General features: G+C 41.4%; 1 protein-coding gene and 1 long non-coding RNA gene across 3 annotated transcripts in view; one reads left to right on the forward strand and one right to left on the reverse strand.

Annotated features, from left to right (window-relative positions):
• acvr2ab (activin A receptor type 2Ab) overlaps positions 1–20,133 on the reverse strand; it is a 58,793-nt gene that overhangs the window by 34,201 nt on the left and 4,459 nt on the right. The window lies entirely within an intron of this gene.
• LOC130078535 (uncharacterized) lies at positions 2,302–2,678 on the forward strand. The gene is made up of 2 exons (XR_008805937.1): positions 2,302–2,420; positions 2,639–2,678. It is a non-coding gene; the product is annotated as an uncharacterized LOC130078535 (long non-coding RNA).

Consider the following 20,133-nt stretch of genomic DNA (forward strand, 5'->3'; position numbering starts at 1 on the left):
TGTATGGTCCAAACATTTCACCGACGACTGTTTCCTCAACTTGGGCCAGTACAGAGATGGCCTCGATGAACGTCTGAGAATAAATCATCGAGCTACCAAGCAACAATTTCTGATGTGCAGCCTTTGTTCAAGTTCAGACAGGTAATCTTTCTCTCAAAATCGTTCAATACTGTTTATGCATCAGTAAGTCAAGCCAGTGACTAAAATATCAACTTCACATCGTTTCTTTTAGGATGAAAATAATCTTATTTAAATTGTGAACAAATTATACAAAAAGCAATCAAAGAACAATCTTTCCACACAGCGCGAGTTTATCTGGACAACTCGTTCTGAAATCAATGACACACGTTACACTGCACAACGAAGCTCTTACTGTAAGTAGGCCTACATCATCATGTTTGCATTGGTGAAAGCATTAGAGAGAGCAGAAACTGCGTTGCAATGATAAGATCTTCATGCTCGCGATCAACACACTGTCATCTGCTGCTCAATGCTCATCACGAAAACATTTTATATGATGGGAATAGATCTAAATACTTTAAAAACTTCTCACAATTCGTTAATCTTGATAGCTGTAATAGTAGAAACGTATAATAGCTGTAGTAAAAATATTCGAGAGAGTTTCACATGTAATATGTAGCTATTTTATATGCAAGCATGTTAGCCAATCACAGCAGTGGATGATTACACTGAATCCCACTGCAGACACGCCCCTTCGAACAGAGCGTTCAAATCAGGCTAGGAAAAATGCCTTTTATTTCTAAATTATGACTATTTTTGATCTAAAAGCTCACTAAAGCTAAGCAGGGCTGAGCCTGGTTAGTACCTGGATGGGAGACCTTCTGAGAAAACCAGGTTGCTGCTGGAAGAGGTGTTAGTGAGCCCAGCAGGGGGCGCTCACCCTGTGGTCTGTGTGGGTCCTAACGCCCCAGTATAGTAATGGGGACACTATACTGTCAATTGAGCACCGTCCTTCGGATGAGACGTTAAACCGAGGCCCTGACTCTCTGTGGTCACAAAAAATCCCAGGATGTCTTTCGAAAGAGTAGGGGTGTAACCCCGGCATCCTGGCCAAATTTGCCCAGTGGCCTCTGTCCATCATGGCCTTCTAATCATCTCCATATATATATACCAATTGGCTTCATCACTATGTCTCCTCTCCACCAGTAAGCTGGTGTGTGGTGGGCGTTCTGGCGCAATATGGCTGCCGTCGCATCATCCAGGTGGAGCTGCACATTGGTGGTGGTTGAGGAGATTCCCCCTTCTATGTGAAGCGCTTTGAGTGTCCAGAAAAGCGCTATATAAATGTGATGAATTATTATTATTATTATAAAAAACATACTAACATTATAAGGGCAACCCAGGAAACATAAAATAATAAAATTACCCCATGTCAAGGAACCTTTAAGGGTTTTCTGTTAGAGCGGTGTCGTGTTAGCGGCCCCTAAGTAAATTACTAATGATCTTTGCAACGGAAGTGAATCGATCAAAACTAACTTTATCTGGACAATAACTTTATTCTAGAGCTGCTGTAAAGCCTAAACACTCTCTGTTACTGTAATCTCCTGTTATCACTGTTAAGCTGCTGTGAAACAGTCCATATTGTTAAAAGCGCTATATAAATGAAGGTGACTTGACTTGAATTGAAACAAGACAAGTAATATGCGCTAAAAAAGTAAATTTTGATTTCATGACGACTTTAATGAGGGACACATGCAATGATGCATTATAATTTGGGCATAAGGTGTCTTAAAATGTCTTGTATTTTATATTCTATAATATTGCAAGTCTGAGATGATATCCTAATATATAAACTGAAATTTAAGTTGTTATTCACTGATAAAAATTTTTTTTTTAAAATTTGGGTGGATTATTACTTTAAGAGCCCGTGAAAGCTTTAATGGTCTGTTTATGTTAACACACACTACAGTTCGAATGATAGGGTTCAGTGTGTTTTATGTTTTATCAAAGCTGCATTTATTTGATCATAAATTTAGTAAAAGAGTGAAATATTACTCCAGTGTAAATCATCTGTTCTCTATGTGAATATACAGTAAAGTGTAATTTATTCCTGTGATCAAAGCTGAATTTCAGCATCATTACTCCAGTCTTCAGTGTCACATGATCCTTCAGAAATCACTCTAATATGATGATCTGATGATCAAGAAACATTTATGATTCCTGCTTTTAGCTATTATGCCAGCCGCAGCTGGAACCAGCTTCCAGAGAAGATCAGATGTGCTCCTACAGTAGTCACTTTCAAATCGAGACTCAAAACACATCTGTTTAGCTCCGTGTAACGGAGTGTAAAATGTTAAATTACTGCATAAATGGGGACAGCGCCATCTGGCTGATGCGTGATGGCATTTAGTGCACGGAATAGGGACCACCCACAGCAGAGATAATGAGACACGCTGTGGGTAAGTTGCACTTTTCGAGCAGTCGGAGAATTATCAGTTAAAAGTGTCCAAAACACATAAAAAACTGCTTTATGGTGAATTGATCTTACAATGAACTTGTTAAGCAACTTTTGATATGTGTTTGGCGTCGAGTGTGTAATTTTATATTGAGTTATTCCGACTTTGTATTACGAGGCACAATCGTAATTCATTTGTGCATTGTCTTGTGTTTTATGTAGAACTGATTCATTCTCCATAAAGTGAAACCCCTATTTCCACGTTTATATCTCCATTGTGCAGACCACCCAGGCAAGACCGTCACATCCGCATTTACTGAATGAGCACTGTGCCACTGTCCGTCCGACTGTTTTTACTGTACTTTATTTTATTTTTTATTCTAAACTGTTTTAATTATTCTTATTTGTTTTGATTATTTTAATTTCTTTATTCTAACCTGTTTTAATTATTGTTATTTCTTTTTATTTTTTATTTTTTTTATTTCTTCTATGTAAAGCACTTTGAATTACCATTGTGTATGAAATGTGCTATATAAATAAACTTGCCTTGCCTTGCCTATGATTATTATCAATGTTGGAAACATTTGCATATTTTTGTGCAAACCATCATACATTTTATTCTTCAGGATTCTTTGTTGAATAGAAAGTTCAAAAGAACAGCATTTATTTGAAATATAATCTTTTGTAACATTATAAATGTCTTTACTGTCACTTTTGGTCACTTTAATGTGTCCTTGATGAATGAAAGTATTATTTTCTTTAAAAAAATGTTTACTGACCTCAAACTTTTGCATGGTAATGTACAGTGCACAGGAAAAAGTGTGAGTGTGTATATATATGAGTCTGTGTGTGTGTGTGTGTGTGTGTGTGTGTGTGTGTGAGAGAGAGAGAGAGAGAGAGAGAGAGCACTGCATTGGCTCCCTATTAAACATCGTATACATTTTAAAATATTGCTGACTACTTACAAAACACTAAATGGTTTAGCTCCCAGTACTTGAGCGAGCTCTTAACGCATTATAGTCCTTCACGTCTATTGCGATCTCTAAACTCCGGCCAGTTGATAATACCTAGAATATCAAAATCGACTGCTGGCGGGAGATCCTTTTCCTACTTAGCACCAGAACTCTGGAACAGTCTTCCTACTATTGTCCGGGAAGCAGACACACTCTGTCAGTTCAAAGCTAGACTAAAAACACATCTCTTTTACCTGACATACACATAACACATTATACATTTCTATTATTCAAATGAGTTAAATGATTACATCATAAGAAGAATGGCATCTACGCTAATTTTAGTCTTTCTGTTTATTCCGAGGTTTACTGAAGTCAGCCGGATCCGGGCCGTATCCAGATCAGACGGTGGACCTGCGCCTATACACGTCCACAACGCATCCCTGCAGTGCCATCCTCATCAGCCATGTGAAGGCTTCATGAACACCTCTACAAACTCGTCTCCATACCGGCGTGACTCCGACCTCCAACCAGAGGGAACTGGATAATATTGTGAATGTTCTGATCCAATCTGATTTCTGACCTGTAATGCTTCTGGATCATAATCATACACTGTTTGCTCGCTGGCCAGAGGAGAACTGAGAGACTGAGTCTGGGTTCTCCCAAGGTTTATTCTCCATTCTGTCCCTGATGGAGTTGGTTCCTGGCCACTGTTGCCTTGGCTTTTGGCTTGCTTAGTTGGGGACGTTTAATATTCAACAATATTATTGATCTGCCTTACTTCAGGTGGACGATGACACAATTTTCTTCTAGAAACAAACTTGTATTATTTTCATGTTATCACTGTGAAGATCTGTATTGTAAAAAGCGCTATTTAAATAAAGGTGACTTGACTTGTGAGCGTGTGTGAGAGAGTGTGTTTGTGTGTGTGTGTGTGTGTTTGTTTGTGTGTGTGTGTGTGTGTGTGTGTGTGTGTGAGATAGGGCTTGTGTTTCATCCACACATAGCTCATTGAAAGGAAGGAATGCTAGAAAGGGCAGATGAAGAAATCTGACATTTTCTGCTGACAGTCTTTAACCTCTCAATAATTAATAACAACAATACTCTCAATAATTCACACACTGAACCGATTCCATTCCCTTCAGCCACTGAACATTCACAGAATTCACCGTAAGCGTCACTGAGACACAAACATTAAAAGCCTTCGTCAAAGAGACGGCATGATTATGACATAAGCTTTCAGAGTAATAGTCGACTTACTTTCATAAATCACAGGATTAAAAGGCCGACAGTCACTGATCTCTCTCACGATCTTATCGAGCTTTTCAGTCTTCAGCTGCTGGAAATATTTCATTCCTAAATGTCACTTTCATTCTTCTTGAGTCACGTGTGAGTTTGGAGAGTCTGAATGGTGTGTTTGTGCCTGAAGTCTCAACATTAGGGCTGTGACTCTTTGGGTAGGCAGCGAATCGATTCGATTCACGATTCATAGGTTTTCGATTCGATTCAAGAACGATGTTTTGCAAATTCAGAAAGATTCGATTCAATGCGATTCACATTAAAATTCGATGCGATTCGATTAATTCGATTCGATTCTTAATTTTTTATATGCATTCATAGGATTATTTAAATGCTTCGCCTAATGGGTCTTAGTCAGGGTGTGAATTATACAGCTGCCTTCGGGGGTCAGAGAGTAAAAAAAAAAAAAAAAAAAAAAAAAAACACGACATTTTGTCTATTGTTAACGTTAGTTCATGTTAGTTTTTAATGAATCTATTATTATAAAAAATATTTTCCAAAGCCTATAAATTAGCATTTGTAAAAATGTAAACCAAGATTTAAAAAGGCTTTAAAAGTATAGTTAGTTCATCAAGCTAACTATTTTGTAGGAATGGATACACAACCTTAAAATGTTCCTGGTACATTAAACATCCTTCCATTGTGAGACTAAAAATACCATGAACTTTCCCAACTAAACCTTAACTAACGTTTCCTCATGGAATAGCTACTCTTTGTTCTCTTTATCCGACTGAACATTTTCCTTGTGATTCTGAAAGAAAACGCGCCGGCTGTCTACTTGTGCTATATTAACGATTACGAATGCAACTTTAATGCGCATCTGATTGATGGATAAACCACGCGCTCTTATTTCAGTGTAATTAATGTTGTAGTTATTTCATCAGTTCAGTTTAACGACATTAAGTTATATTTCATTCATCATTCATGATTAATCGGAAGCGTGTGCATTTTAGACACCTATTATACGTTTTCTCTTCCATGTAATAAATGCGCACCCTTGAATAAGTGGGGTTTTACTTTAACTGCTCAGGACGGGTATGACCCATTTCCGTAAAACTTCAGTATCTTATCTTAAAGAAAATAACGGTGACGTTTCCACGCAACGAATGCGTTGTTTCATAGCAGTGACCGCGCAATGATATAGCAGCTTTATCATGGCTTGCTTTCTCGATAGAGAGCTGTCATCTGCTCATGTGAACACCAATGGCTGTCCTGAGGAGAGCTCAAACATAGACTGCTCAAAAATCTGTAGATGAGAGCTATATGCGTCGCGACCGAGCGCGAGCGAAATCCAGTGAAAGATGGTAAGAGTGCAGCGAGTATGTGAGAGCTGTGAGGACGCGAAATGACGCCGCACAACGCCTCATTAATTCGCGCATGTAGTCATTTAATGTTTATATGTTTTAAAGCACTGAATCGATATAGAATCGCAAATTATTCGATTCTTAGCATTTTAAATCGAATATTGACCGAAATAAACGATTCACGATTCGAAATACATGTTTCAAGATCGATGCATATGCATCGTCAGGATTTGTAATCGATGCATCGAGAAAACGAATGAATCGTTACACCCCTACTCAACATGTGTCTGCTTTCTCATCGTTTTTCTTTTTTTGCTACATTGTCAAAGGCTCGTCCAGTTTTTGTGGGATAATTTGGGATGGCTAGGGATAAGGGTGTTGTTCTGGTTATTTGTACAAAAAAACCCAGCAGGTTGTGAAGTTTGCCATGTATGAATCTGCTTAAATATTCTATTGAAGTGAATGCAAAGAGTTTATCAACCGCTTTATGTTTTATTTTTTAGTTAGTTAGAAAACTTTATTAATCCCTGTAAGGGGAAACTCATTCGCCACCATTGCATATTACAGACACCATAGATAGACAAATAAACATTAAAAAACAACAATCAATAAATACGAGAAATTACACAACCTCATTAAAAAACCTAACTGCATTCGGAGTAAAAGACCTTCTAAATCGCTCAGTAGAACACAGAGGCATTACTAATCTTCCACTAAATGATCTTTTAAGTCCACTAAAGATACAATGTAGTGGATGACCTTTGTAACACATAATTATTTTATGCACTTGTTCTCTTCTCCACAGTAACCTCAAGTGAATCAGGATTAAGGCCAATAACCGAGCCAGCCTTTCTAATCAATTTGTTAATCCTATTTTTATCATCTACAGTGATACTACATCCCCACCAGAGCACTACATAAAACAAAACACTAGCTACGATTCCCTGATAGAAAACATAAAGAAGCTTCCTACTTACTCCAATAGAACTCAACTTCCTCAAAACGAATAGTCTTGATTGCGCCTTCTTAAAAACAGCCTCACTATTCTTCTTCCAGTTCAGTTTACTGTCCAAGACTGAACAATCTCTACTTTCTTATCTTATCTTACTTATCAATTCTTTTTAAATCTGAACAGAACAATAAATCAACTTCCTTTTTAGGAGCACAATGCCTCTGCATTTTAAATTGAGAGTATTTAATATATATATAAAAAAATCAAACATCACCATGTTCACAGAGCTGTTATCCTAGAGTTAACAAAATGATATCTGCAGAATAATCACTGAATCCTCCCATGAAGGAATGATCTCTCTCTCACACACACGCACGCACGCACGCACGCACGCACGCACGCACGCACGCACGCACGCACGCACACACGCACACAAACACACACACACACACACACACTTAAACACACGCACACACTTAAACACACGCACACACGCACACAAACACACACACACACACACACACACACACACTATTACCAGCAGAGGGCGATAATCGTCAACAAATAACAAGTTACAAGCTTTGGGTCATTTACAATAAATAATTAATGTGCAAAGATAATTAAACTAAGACAGTGAAAAACTCCTAATCTGGCCACAGAAATATCATCATGGACACTCAAATAATATGTATACATTTATATAATGTATACATATTGAGGGTGATGAGGGTGAAGAGGATTTACAACCCGAACCCTCACAGCACCCTGCCCCGCGTATGATGAGTTGTGAGTGTTATGGAATGCGCTCAGCGAGGCTTTGCTGCCGTAGGAGCGCGTGAGGGAAGAGACCACTCGTGCCAGACTTTACGAACAGTTTCTTTCCAGCCATAACGCTCCAGCTCCCGTGAGCCTTCCATTCCTGCACGATCTATACAATGAGATCAAAAAGGCATGGAAGAACCCGTGTTCAGCGCGCATCCATTTCCATCAGCAAGCAAACTGCGTTGATGATAAGGGGATGCGCGAGCACAGGTATGTGTCAATGCCTCAATTGACGAGAGGTTCGCGAATTATCTCGTGGTTGTAGAGGCATCGACACTAAGAGCTCTGGTCCTGCCTTTTAAACAAACATTGCGCTTAAATGGCAGGGCATACGCGATGGCGGGTCTAGGCGGTGATGCCTTGCACACAATGGCTGTGCTGCAAGCATACCACGCTGATCTGTTGAAAGATTTGGACCAAGCTCGGGGTCTTTCCCCTGACGCAGTGAAAACGAGCTGCGCCGCACCACAGATTAGCTATCCAGGCCACCAAACAAACAGCCGCCGCGATCGGACGAATTCGCTGGCGGCAATGGTGGCCAGGGATAGGCATCTGTTGAACTTGGATGACATTGGGGAGAAAGAAAGCTTTTCTGAACTTTACCATCACCGTTGAGACTGTGATGGGAAAGTTCAGAGAGGCGAAGGCACGCTCGGTTGCGTCAAATCTTGCATAACACTGCGGTCTGAATCTGCACACTTCCAACACCACTGGCGCTTCATGCATCAGCCCTGAGGCTGGATCTGTGATGAGTGATTTCTTTAATTTGGAACCCTTCTGTAGGTCTGGCGTCGGGTTTGGTAGTAAGTGCGCTCTTTCGAGCTCTTTATGGTGATAGGCCTCCATTTTGTGAATGTCGTTTAGGCCATCGCTCTACGGGCAGCAGGTTGAGCTCTGTAGTTCTCCTCCCTTTACTAGGGTTTTCTAGTAAGGTTGAACAGTAGACCTCGGTTCCGTTTTAGAAAGTATTAACAGGTGTGTTAGGTAGGGTTTTTATAGGAAATAGGGCCCTGAAGTACCAATATATAGGTAGGCTATGCATACACTTCCCATAGGCCTCCTCTGATTTAGAGTTGTCAGGCTTTTATAGTGGGTAGTACCAATCTGTGGTAGTGAACAGGTTGGCCTTATTTTACGAAAAATTTCTGGTCAGGCCACAGTTCATCCGAGCATCAAACAGACATTTCTGTGTGAGATGGCTTCCTTCCTATCGGGAGTATTTCTAATAAGGCCTCCGCTCTGTCAAGCTTCAGATAAAGCATTGGCCCTCGTCAGGCCACATTAATAGCCACTTTATACTAGAGCAGTAGTTCTCCTCTCACTTTAGAGAGTCGTTTTGAGATTATAGCTCTGAACATCAGACATATAATATTTGTGTGTCGGCCCCGCCTCGATATCTGGCTTAGGCTTAGTATCTAGGATTTTTGGTGGCGGTCTGCTAAGCATTCTCGCCTCAAGCCTCTCAGTATCTGAGTGTGGGTTCCTTAGACCATCAGGAGATTTTATTCCTGTATATCTAGTTTTTCCTAGTACTAGCCTCCTCTTACTCAAGAGTCGTCTGACCAAGGCCCGTCTTTTGCATTAGGTGTAAATACTAGTGGTGTAACAGGGTAGATAGCAGCATAGGTAGCAGGCTACCTTCGAAAAGCCTCCCATGCAGATATCTATGGGCGTTGTCAGGTCTTTCTCTCTAGAGAGTAAGAAGCAGTGTGCTCAGGCCTACGCCCTTTACAGCTTTGAGTGTAGTAGCTGGCAGCAAGGCCTTAAGTTAAAAAGGATTTTTCTTCGGAGCCCCTTGAATATAAGAATTCAAGTCATAAGGTTGAATGTCGTTGGACACTTACTGAGGCCCCCCATTCACTTGGGTTTAGTAGAGAATATAAAATCTGTCTTGTAATATTACAAGATTATAGGCCTCGACCCTGTTACATCCTTCAGGGTCATGCTGATGATAGTGCTCCTCTTGTTAGGGTCATTAATTAGAGTACTTTGCTACCCATAGCTCGTATGTTATCACCTTTCACCACCCAGGCTCAGGTAGAGACAGATTAGTTACTCCCTCCCACTTGGGATAGTTGAGAATGCTCCCTTAGAGCCGAAGAACTAACCGGGCTGACGCCCTCCGGTAGCGTAAGATTGTACTCTTCTTGCTTTAAAGGATCGATAGCACTTCTGCTGAGTACACTGCCTGTTGGCAATGTTAAATAAGTATAACCAGGCCCACAGAAATGTCTGTGAGAGCACCTAGGCTTCTGAAGGCTGGCTCTGCTAACATACTCGCTATCAAGTAGTTAGTCCTTAACAGGACTCCTTGAAGGCGGCTCCCCCCCAACAAGTTGGATGCTTAGCATTGCAAAGGCATTAAGTATCACGTTGCAGGCCCCATGGAGCCTCCTTGATTTTTGACCAGAGCCTGGTCAGTACTTATCCGATTGAGCATAGTGTTCCAGAATCTATCTGAGGATCGCTCTGTTTGAATACTTAACTCCCCAAGTCTGGTCAGAAGGTCGAAGGACTCTCACGAGGCCTCCCTGTTAGATCAGCCCTAGAGCTGGAGGTGCTACCCTTATTAGGGTCCCTTTAGAGTGCCCAGCCTCCACAGGGCTTTGAAGCACTGTGTAGATCCAGGATCGAGTAGAGTTACTCCCCTCGTTTGCAAGGGTTATAAAGCGCTATGCTGAGTTCTACTCTCCAGGGTTCCCGTTTCTATGATCCGGTTTGTGAGTTTGTACTGCCATTAATTGCAGTTTTTCCCTATTGGATTCTGTGAGTGACTATGTTTAGGAAACAGACAGGTTGTTGGCAAGACTAGGTCAGTAATTTGACCAGGTCAGCCTCCCTGGTGGCATGTGGGGTTGACTTCATGTGACCCGAAGGGAGAGTGTTTGGCATATCAGTGAAACTGCCATTTATGACGTTTCTGTCGCAGCCATAATTGGCATGCACTCCCCTCAGCATGGTGGGATTGTATATAGTTCCCCATAGCGTCAGACGCAGTGCGAGTTCCCTTTCGAAAGGGAACGTCTAGGTTTCGACTGTGTTACGACTGTAACCTCTGTTCCCTGAGAACAGGGAACAAGACACTGCGTCGTTTGCCATGCCTCGGGGATGCCTGCTGAACAGTTCCTTCAGACGATAAGTGGATGACATGTTCTCTAGGTGCACTAGTGTCACTAATTCTAGGGTCGCACTAGTAGTGACGTCATAGGCTGTAGCCGGTCAATATCGATTGTCGTGATTGGATAGCTTTTCAGACACCGGTTCACGTGGAGGGCGTTCCCCATTGCGTCATCGATGCAGTGTCTCGTTCCCTGTTCTCAGGGAACAGAGGTTACAGTTGTAACCTACACGTTTTCATTTAACAAATACACCTGGAATAGCTCATAAAATAATTCTTTGTTATTATAATTATAAAACTGATTGAAATATACTCTAATTAAAACAATAATACTAAATGTTAAAGCTGCAGTCCGTAACTGTTTTTATGTTCAGATGTATATAATAAGCGAACATCATGAATTCATATTCCAAATTTCCAGAGGAACTTTGTGTACAGAGTTATGCCAGGAAAATCTTCCACAACCTCAGTCTATATAAAGGACTCTATATAAAATAGCTGATTAGAGAACATGGAAGTTGAGTGAGAGAAACATATCATATCGTACAAGGTTTAAAATGTTTAAATAGACAAATAGTAGAAAATGTGTATGATGCAGTATAGTCGATATCACTCTTGTGAAAGCCTGATCATGCTCTGCTCATTTTATTCAAAAAGTTACACTCGTTCACTTCACACACTCATTAATGAATAGATTTTACAGGTTAATGAATAATATCAGGCTCACCTGTTATCCAGCAAACACGAGTAAATTGAATTCCTGTTTTAATAGTACAGCTCTGTATATTTCTACAGCATCGATGCCAAAGAGCAATTAGCTGGTAAAGTTGATTTACTTAAGGTAAAGTTAACAAAAGTTTTCATGAATGTTTGAAGCGGGAGATTTTAAAACAACAAGTTCATTAATGAATCATACATTAATAAGATTGCACCTTTGTGCCGTCGACACACTGATATGAATTTGTGCTCATGAAACTCTGAGAGATAAAACTATCTCTGTATCATTGTCTCGTCATTCACACACTGCGTTACACTTCAAGTGAGCAGATTTTCACAGCTGGAATTCTTTACAGAATTTAATAAACAAACTCAGACTTTATTGTAAATCAGCTATTCTAAAAACCCAGAGGAAATTCTTGATGGAAGCCATGGTGAATTAGCCTTCTGGGTTGGCAAATTGGCATCATGGCTGAAAAGCTATATACACTCACCGGCCACTTTATTAGGTACACCTGTCCAACTGCTCGTTAACACTTAATTTCTAAGCAGCCAATCACATGGCGGCAACTCAGTGCATTTAGGCATGTAGACATGGTCAAGACAATCTCCTGCAGTTCAAACCGAGCATCAGTATGGGGAAGAAAGGTGATTTGAGTGACTTTGAACGTGGCATGATTGTTGGTGCCAGAAGGGCTGGTCTGAGTATTTCAGAAACTGCTAATCTACTGGGATTTTCACGCACAACCATCTCTAGGGTTTACAGAGAATGGTCCGAAAAAGAAAAAACATCCAGTGAGCGGCAGTTCTGTGGGCGGAAATGCCTTGTTGATGCCAGAGGTCAGAGGAGAATGGCCAGACTGGTTCGAGCTGATAGAAGGGCAACAGTGACTGAAATAACCACTCGTTACAACCGAGGTATGCAGCAAAGCATTTGTGAAGCCACAACACGCACAACCTTGAGGCGGATGGGCTACAACAGCAGAAGACTCCACCGGGTACCACTCATCTCCACTACAAAAAGGAAAAAGAGGCTACAATTTGCAAGAGCTCACCAAAATTGAACAGTTGAAGACTGGAAAAATGTTGCCTGGTCTGATGAGTCTCGATTTCTGTTGAGACATTCAGATGTTAGAGTCAGAATTTGGCGTAAACAGAATGAGAACATGGAACCATCATGCCTTGTTACCACTGTGCAGGCTGGTGGTGGTGGTGTAATGGTGTGGGGGATGTTTTCCTGGCACACTTTAGGCCCCTTAGTGCCAATTGGGCATCGTTTAAATGCCACGGCCTACCTGAGCATTGTTTCTGACCATGTCCATCCCTTTATGGCCACCATGTACCCATCCTTTGATGGCTACTTCCACCATGTCACAAAGCTCTAATCATTTCAAATTGGTTTCTTGAACATGACAATGAGTTCACTGTACTAAAATGGCCTCCACAGTCACCAGATCTCAACCCAATAGAGCATCTTTGGGATGTGGTGGAACGGGAGATTCGCATCATGGATGTGCAGCCGACAAATCTGCGGCAACTGTGTGATGCCATCATGTCAATATGGACCAAACTCCCTGAGGAATGCTTCCAGCACCTTGTTGAATCTATGCAACGAAGAATTGAGGCAGTTCTGAAGGCAAAAGGGGGTCCAACCCGTTACTAGCATGGGGTACCTAATAAAGTGGCCGGTGAGTGTATATTTTTTAAAGTTATATTTTGGGCATTATGCCTGTATTGGATAGGACACTCAAGGAGAGACAGGAATTGATAGGGAAGGGACACAGGACCGGGAAAAGACCACGAGACAGGGATCAGAGTTACGCTGTATGTTGGAGCCCATAAGACTATGAATCCACATGAACAGCTCTACTGTAAGGGTCGGGATAGAAAATGGCCATGACAAACGAATTTACAACTTTTTTTAGTGCAAGAAAACTTGACTGATAATTGAAGTTAGAATGTGAAACTATTCAGACCCCATATTTACATTCACAGAACAGCACGGCTCCCTGATCATATTTACTCTCTTGCTTTGAGATTCAGTTCATTCAAATTTTCTAAGTTTCTTGTGAGGATCTGAATCTCTGTCTGTCTTCTCCAGTTTGTCTGAGACACACACATCTGTCTGAGACACACACATCTGTCTGAAACACACACATCTGTCTGAAGGATTTCACCTGAAAACTTTCAAGAACAAATAAGAAATTATAATTTGAAGATTATTTTTGCACGTTTTATTTTTCATGACACTAAAGCACATATACCCCCAAATCCTCAATACTGCCATCCCATGTGAAATGTCTAAATTATTTTATACGTTAAAATATTCGCAATATTATTTAAATTTCCTTTCATTTATGTTAATTGGAGAAATAAATAGCATATTTGCAGTATTGTAATAATGAGAATCTAATTGGAATTACATAAATTTTAAAAAAAGAAAAAAATGGGCGGTTGCTGAATTGTAACGAAAATAATAGTCACAATGCAAAAAATCCTTGTTCTAAAAATAGTCTTTTTTATGCTATATATGCATCTACTGCGTATGAGGGAGAATGTCTTTGATCGACCGTGAGCCGCGTGAGGTTTGCTGGAGGATTTGCTCGGCGACTGTAACCTTGGCATAAGACTGTGAGCCCTACAGCTTATGTTTAAAGAGGATGAGGGCTGACCTTTGACCTATTTCAGGGCTGGTGGAGCGAGGAGAAAGACAGAGAGAGAGGACTGGAGTTAACCGTGCTCACGATGCATTAACTAGAATACAGTAAACGCTTCACCTGTCTCTTCCGATCGCTTCTGCGCATCACTCGTGTTACCAAACTACTGTTTTCAGACAGGTTTCCCAGACATTCCTCATGCCAGGCTGCTGAAAACAAACTCAGCAATATTTTAAAAAAGTGCCAGAAAGTCAATCTACAAATGACTTGCTTACAGTATAATGTCTGGGACTTAAAGAGTCATTTGTACTCTTGACAGATCGTTTAGAAATCTATATCAGTATCAGATACTGAAAACACATCATCTGACCACTCATTTTAATTATTACAAAAATGACAATTCACCTTTAAAGCACAATAAGCCAAACACACATTTGTGAAACTCTATAATCCAGTGCAGCAGAAAGTCAAGGCATACTGGTCTTTAATGGCATTAGACTTATTCTGGCGTCAGACTCTGTAACCTTGAGCGTTTGGACATCTTTAAAAAGACCAGTATAGTGGCTAATCTGACCAACATCTGACCAAAGCCAGGCCGATTCTCAGAGACCGAGTTTCTGCCCGCGTCTGCAACTCATCTGACACAAACTGTGTTATTCTCATCATCTAGACTCTTCATCTGACTCTACACACACACACAACAGCAAACACTGAACCTCATCATCTACTCTTCATCTGACTCTACACACACAACAGCAAACACTGAACCTCATCTTCTACTCTTCATCTGACTCTACACACACATCAGCAAACACTGAACCTCATCATCTACTCTTCATCTGACTCTACACACACATCAGCAAACACTGAACCTCATCATCTACTCTTCATCTGACTCTACACACACATCAGCAAACACTGAACCTCATCCTCTACTCTTCATCTGACTCTACACACACATCAGCAAACACTGAACCTCATCATCTACTCTTCATCTGACTCTACACACACATCAGCAAACACTGAACCTCATCATCTACTCTTCATCTGACTCTACACACACATCAGCAAACACTGAACCTCATCCTCTACTCTTCATCTGACTCTACACACACATCAGCAAACACTGAACCTCATCCTCTACTCTTCATCTGACTCTACACACACATCAGCAAACACTGAACCTCATCATCTACTCTTCATCTGACTCTACACACACATCAGCAAACACTGAACCTCATCATCTACTCTTCATCTGACTCTACACACATCAGCAAACACTGAACCTCATCATCTACTCTTCATCTGACTCTACACACACATCAGCAAACACTGAACCTCATCCTCTACTCTTCATCTGACTCTACACACACAACAGCAAACACTGAACCTCATCATCTACTCTTCATCTGACTTTACACACACAACAGCAAACACTGAACCTCATCATCTACTCTTCATCTGACTCTACACACACAACAGCAAACACTGAACCTCATCATCTACTCTTCATCTGACTCTACACACACAACAGCAAACACTGAACCTCATCCTCTACTCTTCATCTGACTCTACACACACATCAGCAAACACTGAACCTCATCCTCTACTCTTCATCTGACTCTACACACACAACAGCAAACACTGAACCTCATCATCTACTCTTCATCTGACTTTACACACACACAGCAAACACTGAACCTCATCATCTACTCTTCATCTGACTTTACACACACACAGCAAACACTGAACCTCATCATCTACTCTTCATCTGACTTTACACACACAACAGCAAACACTGAACCTCATCCTCTACTCTTCATCTGACTCTACACACACAACAGCAAACACTGAACCTCATCCTCTACTCTTCATCTGACTCTACACACACAACAGCAAACACTGAACCTCATCCTCTACTCTTCATCTGACTCTACACACACACAGCAAACACTGAACCTCATCCTCTACTCTTCATCTGACTCTACACACACACAGCAAACACTGAACCTCATCATCTACTCTTCATCTGACTCTACACACACATCAGCAAACACTGAACCTCATCCTCTACTCTTCATCTGACTCTACACACACACAGCAAACACTGAACCTCATCATCTACTCTTCATCTGACTCTACACACACAACAGCAAACACTGAACCTCATCATCTACTCTTCATCTGACTCTACACACACAACAGCAAACACTGAACCTCATCCTCTACTCTTCATCTGACTCTACACACACAACAGCAAACACTGAACCTCATCCTCTACTCTTCATCTGACTCTACACACACATCAGCAAACACTGAACCTCATCCTCTACTCTTCATCTGACTCTACACACACATCAGCAAACACTGAACCTCATCCTCTACTCTTCATCTGACTCTACACACACAGCAAACACTGAACCTCATCCTCTACTCTTCATCTGACTCTACACACACACAGCAAACACTGAACCTCATCATCTACTCTTCATCTGACTCTACACACACAACAGCAAACACTGAACCTCATCATCTACTCTTCATCTGACTCTACACACACATCAGCAAACACTGAACCTCATCCTCTACTCTTCATCTGACTCTACACACACAACAGCAAACACTGAACCTCATCCTCTAGTCTTCATCTGACTCTACACACACATCAGCAAACACTGAACCTCATCATCTACTCTTCATCTGACTCTACACACACAACAGCAAACACTGAACCTCATCATCTACTCTTCATCTGACTCTACACACACAACAGCAAACACTGAACCTCATCCTCTACTCTTCATCTGACTTTACACACACAACAGCAAACACTGAACCTCATCATCTACTCTTCATCTGACTCTACACACACAACAGCAAACACTGAACCTCATCCTCTACTCTTCATCTGACTCTACACACACAACAGCAAACACTGAACCTCATCATCTACTCTTCATCTGACTCTACACACACACACACATCAGCAAACACTGAACCTCATCCTCTACTCTTCATCTGACTCTACACACACAACAGCAAACACTGAACCTCATCCTCTACTCTTCATCTGACTTTACACACACATCAGCAAACACTGAACCTCATCCTCTACTCTTCATCTGACTCTACACACACAACAGCAAACACTGAACCTCATCATCTACTCTTCATCTGACTCTACACACACAACAGCAAACACTGAACCTCATCATCTACTCTTCATCTGACTCTACACACACAACAGCAAACACTGAACCTCATCATCTACTCTTCATCTGACTCTACACACACAACAGCAAACACTGAACCTCATCATCTACTCTTCATCTGACTTTACACACACAACAGCAAACACTGAACCTCATCATCTACTCTTCATCTGACTCTACACACACAACAGCAAACACTGAACCTTATCATCTACTCTTCATCTGACTCTACACACACAACAGCAAACACTGAACCTCATCATCTACTCTTCATCTGACTTTACACACACAACAGCAAACACTGAACCTCATCATCTACTCTTCATCTGACTTTACACACACAACAGCAAACACTGAACCTCATCATCTACTCTTCATCTGACTCTACACACACAACAGCAAACACTGAACCTCATCATCTACTCTTCATCTGACTCTACACACACAACAGCAAACACTGAACCTCATCATCTACTCTTCATCTGACTCTACACACACACAGCAAACACTGAACCTCATCATCTACTCTTCATCTGACTCTACACACACAACAGCAAACACTGAACCTCATCCTCTACTCTTCATCTGACTCTACACACACACAGCAAACACTGAACCTCATCATCTACTCTTCATCTGACTCTACACACACATCAGCAAACACTGAACCTCATCCTCTACTCTTCATCTGACTCTACACACACATCAGCAAACACTGAACCTCATCATCTACTCTTCATCTGACTCTACACACACAACAGCAAACACTGAACCTCATCATCTACTCTTCATCTGACTCTACACACAACAGCAAACACTGAACCTCATCCTCTACTCTTCATCTGACTCTACACACACACACACAGCAAACACTGAACCTCATCATCTACTCTTCATCTGACTCTACACACACACAGCAAACACTGAACCTCATCCTCTACTCTTCATCTGACTCTACACACACAACAGCAAACACTGAACCTCATCATCTACTCTTCATCTGACTCTACACACACACACATCAGCAAACACTGAACCTCATCCTCTACTCTTCATCTGACTCTACACACACAACAGCAAACACTGAACCTCATCATCTACTCTTCATCTGACTCTACACACACACAGCAAACACTGAACCTCATCCTCTACTCTTCATCTGACTCTACACACACAACAGCAAACACTGAACCTCATCATCTACTCTTCATCTGACTCTACACACACACACATCAGCAAACACTGAACCTCATCCTCTACTCTTCATCTGACTCTAAACACACAACAGCAAACACTGAACCTCATCCTCTACTCTTCATCTGACTCTACACACACACACACAGCAAACACTGAACCTCATCCTCTACTCTTCATCTGACTCTACACACACACAGCAAACACTGAACCTCCTCTACTCTTCATCTGACTCTACACACACAACAGCAAACACTGAACCTCATCATCTACTCTTCATCTGACTCTACACACACACAGCAAACACTGAACCTCATCCTCTACTCTTCATCTGACTCTACACACACAACAGCAAACACTGAACCTCATCATCTACTCTTCATCTGACTCTACACACACAACAGCAAACACTGAACCTCATCCTCTACTCTTCATCTGACTCTACACACACACACAGCAAACACTGAACCTCATCCTCTACTCTTCATCTGACTCTACACACACAACAGCAAACACTGAACCTCATCCTCTACTCTTCATCTGACTCTACACACACAACAGCAAACACTGAACCTCATCATCTACTCTTCATCTGACTCTACACACACACAGCAAACACTGAACCTCATCATCTACTCTTCATCTGACTCTACACACACAACAGCAAACACTGAACCTCATCCTCTACTCTTCATCTGACTCTACACACACAACAGCAAACACTGAACCTCATCATCTACTCTTCATCTGACTCTACACACACAACAGCAAACACTGAACCTCATCATCTACTCTTCATCTGACTCTACACACACACAGCAAACACTGAACCTCATCATCTACTCTTCATCTGACTCTACACACACAACAGCAAACACTGAACCTCATCCTCTACTCTTCATCTGACTCTACACACACACAGCAAACACTGAACCTCATCATCTACTCTTCATCTGACTCTACACACACAACAGCAAACACTGAACCTCATCCTCTACTCTTCATCTGACTCTACACACACACACACAGCAAACACTGAACCTCATCCTCTACTCTTCATCTGACTCTACACACACACAGCAAACACTGAACCTCATCCTCTACTCTTCATCTGACTCTACACACACAACAGCAAACACTGAACCTCATCATCTACTCTTCATCTGACTCTACACACACAGCAAACACTGAACCTCATCCTCTACTCTTCATCTGACTCTACACACACAACAGCAAACACTGAACCTCATCATCTACTCTTCATCTGACTCTACACACACAACAGCAAACACTGAACCTCATCCTCTACTCTTCATCTGACTCTACACACACACACAGCAAACACTGAACCTCATCCTCTACTCTTCATCTGACTCTACACACACAACAGCAAACACTGAACCTCATCCTCTACTCTTCATCTGACTCTACACACACAACAGCAAACACTGAACCTCATCATCTACTCTTCATCTGACTCTACACACAC

Source organism: Rhinichthys klamathensis, unplaced genomic scaffold, assembly GCF_029890125.1.
Source record: "Rhinichthys klamathensis goyatoka isolate OS25496 unplaced genomic scaffold, OSU_Roscu_1.1 h1tg000905l_1, whole genome shotgun sequence".
In the NCBI taxonomy this organism is placed as follows: Eukaryota; Metazoa; Chordata; class Actinopteri; order Cypriniformes; family Leuciscidae; genus Rhinichthys; species Rhinichthys klamathensis.